The sequence below is a fragment of the Suricata suricatta genome, chromosome 9, assembly GCF_006229205.1.
Source record: "Suricata suricatta isolate VVHF042 chromosome 9, meerkat_22Aug2017_6uvM2_HiC, whole genome shotgun sequence".
Lineage (NCBI taxonomy): Eukaryota > Metazoa > Chordata > Mammalia > Carnivora > Herpestidae > Suricata > Suricata suricatta.
Window position 1 is genome coordinate 127,921,455 of NC_043708.1, and position 10,242 is coordinate 127,931,696.

The 10,242-nt window shown below is 46.3% G+C and overlaps 1 protein-coding gene and 1 pseudogene across 5 annotated transcripts in view; both read right to left on the reverse strand.

Annotated features, from left to right (window-relative positions):
* MCTP2 (multiple C2 and transmembrane domain containing 2) overlaps positions 1-4,155 on the reverse strand; it is a 244,352-nt gene extending 240,197 nt beyond the window's left edge. For 2 of the 5 annotated variants that reach the window (XM_029952128.1, XM_029952129.1), the window contains exon 1: positions 4,017-4,155. The gene's annotated coding sequence lies outside the window, so the exon portion shown is untranslated. Of the gene's footprint in view, positions 1-1,698; positions 1,739-4,016 lie in introns of all 5 variants that reach the window. The other 3 variants (XM_029952126.1, XM_029952127.1, XM_029952125.1) reach the window with 3 other exon arrangements.
* A 4,972-nt stretch (positions 4,156-9,127) lies between these two features.
* LOC115303037 lies at positions 9,128-9,294 on the reverse strand (annotated as a pseudogene).
* Between the last annotated feature and the right edge of the window lie 948 nt (positions 9,295-10,242).

The following is a 10,242-nucleotide window of genomic DNA, read 5'->3' on the forward strand; positions in this document are numbered from 1 at the left end:
AACCAAGGGGCCTCACTGCACCCACAGAGGAGACTGTGTGGGGGCCAAACCTCCATGCTTTCTACAGCCTTCCGCCCTGGACTCTTCATCTCGGTAATTCCACCAAACTCAGTTCAAGCAATCAGGAGCCCTCCAGGCTCCAGGCCAGCACCTACCACACTGTGCTGTCATAATGAAATCAGCTCCATGGCACCACGAGCTCCGTGGCAAAGAGGACCTCACCGGAGTCAGTGGTGAAAACCATCAGTACATGCGGACTGGTAGAAAGCAGGCTGGGAGAGCCAAGCCAACTGAAAGGTCCTAGAGGCCAGCTCTGGGCCTTCCTCTCGGAACTGTTCACTAGATATGAATGCCCTGAGTCTCCAGTGAGCCCAGGATCCCTCCCGCGCCAGCCACTGACCGGCCTCACCCCTGCTCAGCCAACCATGAGTCCTTTGCCTCTCTCCAACCACAATGTGGTCTCTTATTCTATGAAGGTAGTCGAGTTTCAGCTTCCTGCCTTTCACTGGCCCCTGTGAGAGCTCCAAGCTGCCAGGAGATGCAAAGTTGTTCTCAGGGAGAGACGGTTGCAATCAGGAAGCATTTTTATGTAAGCATTTCTGGTAAACTGCCCAAAAAGATCTCCGCAGAAAGAAGACAGAAGCCTCCAGCAAATGCTTATCATTTCTTTTTCCATTCTAAATAAGTGTTCACTTTCCTAACAAATTTTGCAATACTTTTCTTAAAAAGGATCTCCAAATTGAAGGTTGGACCAAATTGAGATCTGGCCATTTCACATCTGCCCAGATGCTCCTGGGCTCTTTGGCTTTTCTGGAAATTTCTCTAATTCATCACTCTCTGCCCCTTCATTAGAGGATCTTAACCAAGTCAAGCACGCTTCTACAAACACGTTCTAGGCAGGATTTCAAATACTCCTAAAGAGAAGTTCAAGGTGTGTTGTCAGCATTATTAGTTTCACTGTCAAATGAAGATAGAACAAATAAAAACTGTGCCTGGCACAACCCAGGCAGAATATTCTACCTGATTTCTCAAGACAGGCGAAAACTTCTCTTAAACCCACATACACACACACACACACACCACTCCTCAATTTCTGTGTGTAATTACTCACAATCATAAGGAAGGTTAAGAAAGCAAGTTTTGAAATATTCCTTAAAATTCATAAACACTAAAAAAATTGAAACTCCCTCTCAAAAGTAAATAAACACTTTTAAATTTTTTTTAAAAAATAGGGGCACCTGAGTGGCTCAGTCAATTAAGCATCTGACTTGGGCTCAGGTCATGATCTCCCAGTTTGTGAGTTCGAACCCTGCGTCAGGCTCTGTGCTGACAGCTCAGAGCCTGGAGCCTGCCTCGGATACTGTGTCTCCTTTTCTCTCTCTGCCCCTCCACTGTTAGCTCTCTCTGGAAAGTAAATAAACATTAAAAAAAATTAAATTCAAAAGGACTATTGTCATCCTCATCCTGTACAGCATAATAATTATAGTTTAAAAATCACTTTTGTGGTTTACAGGAACTTAAAGAGATTATGAGTTGTTATGGATTATTCTTACTCAAAGGCTAACCTAGGGCTATCAGGATTCCCTTCTCAAATGAGCACACTGCAGTACTCTACATTAGAGATTTTATAAAAAAAAAAAAAAGATACATCTTTTAAAATAAATGTTTATGTATAGTCATGTATGATTATAGACTTACACAAAATCTTTTCTAGATGACAAAGATGGCTTCCATTCACCTGGAAGATAAAAAATCAGCTGTGATAATGTTAAAAGATATGAATAATACAAAAATTAGGTGTTTCTTCAATGTGTAAAACACAAGGAACACCTACAAAGTGTTGCTAATTTGTCCCACTTGGATATGTTGGATCCTTAAAACTACGTTAAGGAAGATATTACTTGCGGATGAGAAAGAATAAAATCCTGCCATTTGCAGCAACATGGATGGAACTGGAAGGTATTACGCTAAGTGAAGTCAGTCAGTCAGAGAAAAGACAGGTATCATATGTTTTCACTAATATGTGGATCTTGAGAAACTTAATAGAAGACCATGGGGTAAGGGAAGGGGAAAAATAGCTACAAACAGAAAGGGAGGGAGGTAAACCATGAGACTCTTTTTTTTTTTTTAATTTATTTTTGAGAGACAGAAAGAGAGCGTGAACAGGGGAGGGGCAGAGAGAGAAAGAGACACAGGATCTGAAGCAGGCTCCAGGCTCTGAGCTAGTGGTCAGCATAGAGCCCGACGCGGGGCTCGAACCCAAGAACCATGAGATCATGACCTGAGCTAACTGCAGACGCTCAACTGACTGAACCACCCAGGCACCCCCATAAGAGACTCTTAAGAACAGAGAACAAACTGAGGGTTGATTGGGGTGGGGGGAGATGGGAAAGTGGGGGATGGGCACAGAGGAGGGCACTTGTTGGCATGAGCACTGGATCTTGTATGGAAGCTAATTTGACAATACATGATATTAAAAATAATTCTAAAAATTTTTAGGAAGACACATGATAAATTTTGTATTAAAAAAAAAAAACCCGTTCATCTTCTTGTCCCAGACTGATCATGGTTCAACCACACAAAGAGAATGAAAACAGCACTCATACATGACAGTGACCTTAAGTCCCAGTGCATGGATTGTTTTATGAATATCAATTTGAATTATTTTCCATTAAACCTGCCAGATTTACACCGTATGCCTCCCAGCCCCATAGAATAGTGAAAAAGCATGGATTCTGCACTCAGAAATAGTTACTTTCAGCTCTCAGGGGCACTAATAAATAACCTTGAACAAACTGCGGAATTCCTCCCTCCCTGCACTGGGGGAAAGATATCTATGGTGTGTATTTTATGCAGCAAGATAAAGTGCTCAACATGGTGGACGGCGTAGAATGGATCCTTAACAATCTTATTTTAAGGCATAGTTTTGAGAGTCCCTGTCGATTTGGATGGCAGACCAGGCTAATGACAGTCTTTTCGAAGATTTGCATTCTCTCTACATTTAAATGCTTATTAGCAGAGATTAACGAGGCTTCCCTATGCCAGTGCATCTTCCAAACACCCACCTGTGAAGAAGGAGGGCCCTAAAATGCCCCTTTGTGTCAAAAGTGCACTAACCTGGCTCCGCACGGGTTGGCCCTTAGCAGGCAAACCACAAATACTTACTGAATTGGAACGCTGCTGACTCAAACAAACAAACAAACAAAATGAACGCTAATGTAAACCATAATCCATAGACCTGTCTGCCATTCAGCTTGTAGGCACGCAGTCCGGTAAAGTTCTAGGGATCACCTGGAAGGTGTTCGGGGGGGCGGTAAGTGGCCCTTGCCGAGGAGTTTCCAGCACACACTTAGGTAAGCCTAACCCGTCAGACTTGGCACAGAAGTTCAAGATGTTTTAGCCCGTCTAAGGAAAACCAACCGTCTCTAAAAGCCATCAGCGCCCCCAATTTGCTTAACAAATGGACAGGACGCAGAGCAACTAACTACGGAAGCAATCGTCCCTCAAGTTCACCGCCACCATCACCATTTTTTTTTTAACGTGCAAGAGACACTCTGTAACCTAAACGAGTATCCTGAAGCTTTCTGCTGCTCCGTGCAGCTGCGCTTGGAACCGAAGTTGGACCTCCAGGTCTCCACGAAGGGAGAGCATCGAATCCCACCCAAATGTGGGGCTGACCACTACGCCAAGAGTCTGGGCGGGGGGCGGTGATGAACTCCACTGTGCCCGGAAGGGACCAAAGGTGTGTCTTTGAAAAGGCCAAGAATTCCCTGGGCAGGCTGCCCGCCCCCGGTGCGCTCTCCGGGACTGCTCGCCGCGGATTTCTGCCTCCGGTCCTCGGCACGCCTTTGGGATCCGGGGAAGGAGCTTCAGCTGAAATCCCATCCTGGGCCCTGAGGGTCCCCAGCCCCGCTCACCTCGGTGGGGAGTAGACGCCCCCCGCCCCCGGGAGAAAGCAGGCGGCGACACCCCCGGCCCCCGCGCGCAAGGCCAGGTGCGCGCGGCGCCGCCCTCACCTGTCCGAGGCCGCGTCCTGGGGGTGCCGAGGGGTGTAGGCGCGCAGCTCCCCTGCCGGGACCCGCCGCGCCGCGGCTCGCAGGCGCGGGAGCAGCCGGGACACGGCGGGGGCAACTGCACCTCCCGGGTCTTGCGACTTCCTCTGCCCCTGCTCGCCAGCCCCGCCCCCAGGGGGCGGAGGCGGCCGCGCGTCACCTTGGAGCCACCTCCCACCTAAGCGCGGGTGCGGCCGCGGGAGGCCCAGCCTGGTGCCGCCTCTGGGCACCTGCGGGGGCGAAGAGGAAGAGATCACTCTTAACTCACTCGTCTGGCTTGGCTCCCAAGAAAAGAAAGATGCGTCCCAGCAGTTCAAAGTGAGGAAAGGGGACAAATGTGGCTTGCAAACTTGTCATCGCCCCGTGCCCTGTCTTCGCTGATACTCAGATGGATGCCCCTGTGTGCCACCGATCCCTACGGGATCGGAGGGGAGGGCGCAACCTGCGTGTTTACTACCCTGACCATGGCAGGAAGAACCAGAACCGGGCACCACATTAAACCCGTACCACATGTGCGCGACCGTGGGTGCAAACCGGCCACCAGATGCGTGGAGCGCTTTGTTCTCTGAGCCTTGGTTCCTCCTCTGTAAACATTAGGCCGATTGCAGTGCCTAATGCGCTGAGAATTTGTACTCAGAGACCCTTAAAGAACCCTGGGTCCGCTGACTGGCACTAAGAGTTCAGCAAATATTTGCCCTTTGGTGCTTTCCCTTGAATTCTTTTTCTTCCTCTCCCCTTCCCGCTGTCCTGTTCCTGCGCTCTGTTTACTCTTAATCTCCGCCTGATCAGTTTCTTTTCCCTTCCATTTAGGAGCCCGTGTCCACTGGATACCGAGTTTTCCTTGCAGGTGGCCCAGGAGGAGATAAAGAAGGACAGGACCTCCGCCCCGCCCCCCTCCTGAGAAGCCAGAACTGCGCGCCCCTCCACTCCCACGAAAAAGAAATTAGAGGGGCGCCTGGGTGGCTCAGTTGGTTAAGCCTCCGACTTCGGCTCAGGTCAGATCTCACGTTCGTGGGTTTGGGCCCCACGTCAGGCTCTGTACTGACAGCTAGCTCAGAGCCTGGAGCCTGCTTCCGGTTCTGTGTCTCCCTCTCTCTCTCTGACCCTCCCCCTCTCATGCTCTGTCTCTCTCTGTATCCAAAATAAATTAAAACATTAAAAAAATATTTAAAAAAAAGAAAAAGAAATTAGATACGACAGAGGCATAGATGCTAAACCGTGTGTGGGACAGACCCTGCATTCCGCAGGTTGTCCTGGGGAGTGGGTGGTCTGTGCGTTGGAGAGTTTAATTGGTGTCATCAGTGGTTAAGCTCCTCTGCACTGGAGTCAGACCTCATCAAATCTTGTCTTGGCAACAGATCCTATAAACCTGCCAGTTCACTTAATGCCTCTGAATGTCCACTTTCTCATTAAGAAACTGGGATTCGAATAATAGCTTTTGTATAGATTCTGAGAAATAATTAAATGCTTTTCATAAAGTACTTACCGCAGAGTCCTGGCCCATGATAGGCACTTATTAAAGGTTGGCTAATGAGGGGCGCCTGGGTGGCTCAGTCGATTAAGCTTCCTTCTGACTCTTAATTTCGTTCAGGTCAGGTTCTCACGGTTTGTGGGTTTAGAGCCCAGCTTGGGGCTCTGTGCTGACATTGACATTCCCCACCCTGCTTGGGATTTTCTCTCTCTGTCTCTGCTCCAACCCTGCTTGTGCTTACACACTCTGTCTCTTCTCTCTCTCAAATAAATAAGTAAACACTACAAAAATAAAGTTTGACTGCTGATGATAATAGTATGGTCAGACATGGAGGGGTCCAGGAAGAAAAGCAGTTAAAACACATGAGCACTTGGGCAGAAGAAAAGATGCTATCTTCATGAAAAAAATCCTTGGGGCACCTGGGTGGCTCAGTCAGTTAAGTATCTGACTTGGGTTCAGGTCATGATCTCAGGGTTCATGAGTTCAAGCCCCTCCTCAAGCTCTGTGCTGACAGCTCAGAACCTGAAGCCTGCTTTGGATTCTGTCTCCCCCTCTGCCCCTCCCCAGCTCCTGCTCTGTGTCTCTCTCAAAAATGAATAAACATTTAAAAATTTAAAAATAAATAAAATTTAAAAAAATGAATGCTTGTAGTAGCCACTCCCAGTGATGAACAGAATCATTCACCAGTTTCCGGGCTTGGCATACAACATGCGTTCACATTTAATTTTCACAAACCTGTGAAGCAGCTCATAATATCCCTAGTTTAAGACGAGGAAAAATCGCTTCCCAACCATGAAATCACTGGGCTGAAGGCATGAGACAAGTGACCAGCAGTCAGAGCAATGTCCCCTGAGACCTAGTGTAAATTTGGGCTTTTCCCACTGTGGCCTCCTGGCACACTCATCGCCAGCCTTAGAGAGGGAAGGTGCCAGAGGAAAACTAAAGGGTACAAGAGAAAGGAAAAAATAAAGGAAGAAGGGAAAGAGCAGTAAATAGGAGAAGCTAACCACCATACCTCAGAAGCTCTCTAATGATACAACGGAATTAAAATAGTAAGTGAACCCACACAAAACGCTCTCTGCTTCCACCTCCTGCCACAGTGGGGTTCTTTTTCTGTGGTTTCTCCAGCCCGACCACAAGTTGAAAATGACTAGCAGCAATGTTCAATCATTAAATGCTGCAGAAAGTGAAACATCTGAAGAGACAGAAGTCCAAGGTCATACCTCCTCATCTCACCACCATACACTCTCTGTCAAGCTTCCTTGAAGGTTTTTGGGGTTTTTTTTTCACCTTGTCCAGATATATTACCTGCCTCCTTCTACTATGTTCCATCCAGGTAATAATACTGTTGCTTTAACCAACTTGACCGGCCTGCGTAACCACAAGAAGCACTTAGAAGAGCAGCTGGACTCACATATGTGGCTGATAAATTTTCTTTTTTTTTTTAACACTTATTTATTTTTGAGAGACAGAGAGAGAGTGTGATCATGGGAGGGACAGAGAGAGAGAAGGAGACACAGAATCTGAAGTAGGCTCCATGCTCTGAGCTGTCAGCACAGGGCCAGACATGGGGCTCAAACCCACAAACCTCGATATCATGACCTGAGCCGAAGTCGGACGCTTAAACGACTGAGCCACCCAGGCGCCCCTGATAAATTTTCAATACACTGTTGTAACATTGAATTTCTTGCTGTAAACAAGTTTTGAACCAAGTCTTATAGGCACTATCCGTAATGTTGCAATGGTTACTTTTAAAGTCTCCTGTCTTCTCCTTTTTTTTTTCTCCTTAAATATTTTACTTTTGAAAGAGAGGCAGAGACGTGAGCAAGGGAGGGGCAGAGAGAGAGTAACAGAGAGCCTGAAGCAGGCTCTGAGCTGTCAGCATAAAGCCTGACATGGGGCTTGAACCCACGGGCTGTGAGATCATGACCCAAGCCGAAGTTGGACGCTTGAGTCGGATGCTTAACCGATTGAGTCACCCAGGCATCCCACATCTTGTCCATTTAAGTCACATGTACATCAAGTTATTTCGCCTCTGAAGAAACAACTCTCTTGTCAATATGATCTTGGACATGGAGATTTCTCACTTTCTACTTTTATATTAGAGTCCTACAGATAGAATTGCTTTCAGATGCTGGACAACATATGCTAGGATTTGCGGCAATCTAATAATTTCACCTGTTCGTTTCCATTCTGAATGGCGGATGTGTCATCCACAGACCCCATGTGCTCCTCGCCTACCCCAGGCTACCATCCTATTTCCAAGGCACTTCAGTGGAGGTATGTTAGCAATGTCACTGCGCCTGTTTGAGCAAGAGCCATTTGTTTTTAATGTTTATTTATTTCTGAGAGAGAGAGAGAGAGAGAGAGAGAGAGGAGAGAGAGAGAGAGTGCAAGTAGGGGAGGAGGAAAGAGAGAGAAGGAGACACAGAATCCGAAGCAGGCTCTAGGCCCTGAACTGACAGCACAGAGCCCGATGCGGGGCTCAAACCCACTAACTGTGAGATAGTGACCTGGGCTGAAGCCAGACACCCAACCAACTGAGCCACCGCAGGCGCCCCTAAGCAAGAGCAATTTAAATAGGACAAGTTCAGTGGTTATAGTCGCCTAGAATCTCCGCCCTCTTTTCTAAAAGAGAGATGATCCAGGGTGCCTGGGTGGCTCAGTTAAGCATCCGACTTCAGCTCGGGTGGGATCATGATCTCACAGTTTGTGAGTTCGAGCCCTGTATCAGGTTCTCTGACGTCAGTGCAGAGCCTGCTTGGAACCTCTGTCTCCCCCTCTCTTTCCCCTCCCCTGCTCATGCTCTCTCTTTCACTCTGTCTCTCAAATGAATGAATGAATGAATGAATGAATGAATGAATGAATAACACATTTAAAAATATAAATTTGAAAGAGAGATGATCCTGTCTATAAGTTCATCGGGGTAAAAGCTTCTCAGATCACAGCAGGACTCCATGTGATGGACCCCATCCAGCTCTAATTGGGGAACTCAGAGCTCACCCTGGGAGGACAAGCCCCTTGCTTACCCAGGGGAAAGGTTTAAGAGATCTGCTAACAGTGACATAACATCTCGACCCCTAGCCTTGCTCGCAATTCCCTTCATTGGTGCTGCTTGTCTTTTCTGAGCCGATAAAATCCGAATTAGAAAACCCATTGAGATAGAAATATATAGATCTAGACCTACTAGGAGAAGAAATCAATGTCACGGTTAAGGTAAAATTCAGTGCTCTCTCCGAGCAGCAGATGTTTACCAAGCGTTATAAGGAAGCATGTGCGCCTGCCACCTGGACTTGAGCAAATGGCGCTCCCTTTACCGTTAGTGCCAATAGTCTTCGTTATTATATTTTCTCGGTTTGATTTTTTCCTATCGTACGACTGTCGTGACCATTTGTAGAAAGCGTATGCCCTTTTTATAGGGGCTGGGGTAGAGAGACCACATTTAATGACTCACTTCAGATCTAGCTCTGCCACTTAGCTAGGGAGGTGTTTTCCTACAGTTGGTAAGAAAAAAAAATTTAAAAAAAGAGTGGTTGGTAGAGTTTCAGTTTCTCAAGCAAAGGATGGCCCCAACAAAAAAAGGAGTCTTATTTTCTTTTTGTTTAAGAATTTTTTTTAATTTAATTTTTATTTTTTATGTTTTTTTAAAATTTATTTTTGAGAGACAGAGAGAGACAGTGCGAGCAGGGGAGGGTCAGAGAGAGAGGGAGATACAGAATCTGATAAGAACAGATACTACACTTGATCTTAGCCAAAAGGCCGAGAAGCGATGGGAAATACAGAATCTGAAGCAGGCTCCAGGCCCTGAGCTGTCAGTACAGAGCCCGACGCGGACCTTGAACCCACGAACCCTGAGATCATGACCTGAGCCGAAGTCGGCCGCTTAACCGACTGAGCCACCCAGGCGCCCCAAGAAGTCTTACTTTCTAATTACTCAGGAGGAAAACTTATTATAAAATCTTTCTTTGGAAACCCATACCAGCATTTGATTGTCTTATTAATAATAAGCCTATGTATATAACAAATTATTTCAAATGCCCAGACATGTATTTAACACAAGTTAGCTGGAAGTGTTCATAGGTAGTAAGTTGCCCAAAGTTACATTTGTATAGATATTATAGTTTTCAAGGGTGAGAATTTCTATGGCCAAGATGAGCATTTGGTAATAGCTGCTATTAAAAAGTTGAAACTATTGGGGCATCTTAGTGGCTCAGTCAGTTAAGCGTCTGATTGTGGCTCAAGTCATGATCTCACAGTTCATGGGTTCAAGCCCCACGTCAGGCTCTGTGCTGACAGCTCGGTGCCTGGAGCCTGCTTCGGATTCTGTGTCTCCTTCTTGCTCTCTGCCCCTCCCCCACTCACACTCTATGTCTCTCTCTCTCAAAAATAAATAAACATTTAAAAAATTTTTAAGTTAAAATTATTAGAGACATAATAGGCTCAATCGTAGAGCCATAGGTCCCCATTTATCAGATATTTAAAACAGACCCAAATTTATTTTTCAGTTGAAACTTGACCTTGCTCAAGAGTACTTCCTCATCACCAACATTTTTTTCCATTTTATTTTATTTTTTTCCATAATATTTTATTGTCAAATTGTTTTCCATACAACACCCAGTGCTCTTCCCCTTAAGTGCCCTCCACCATCACCACCACCTCTTCCCCCCCTTCCCCTTCAACCCTCAGTTCATTCTCAGCATTCAATAGTCTCTCAAGTTT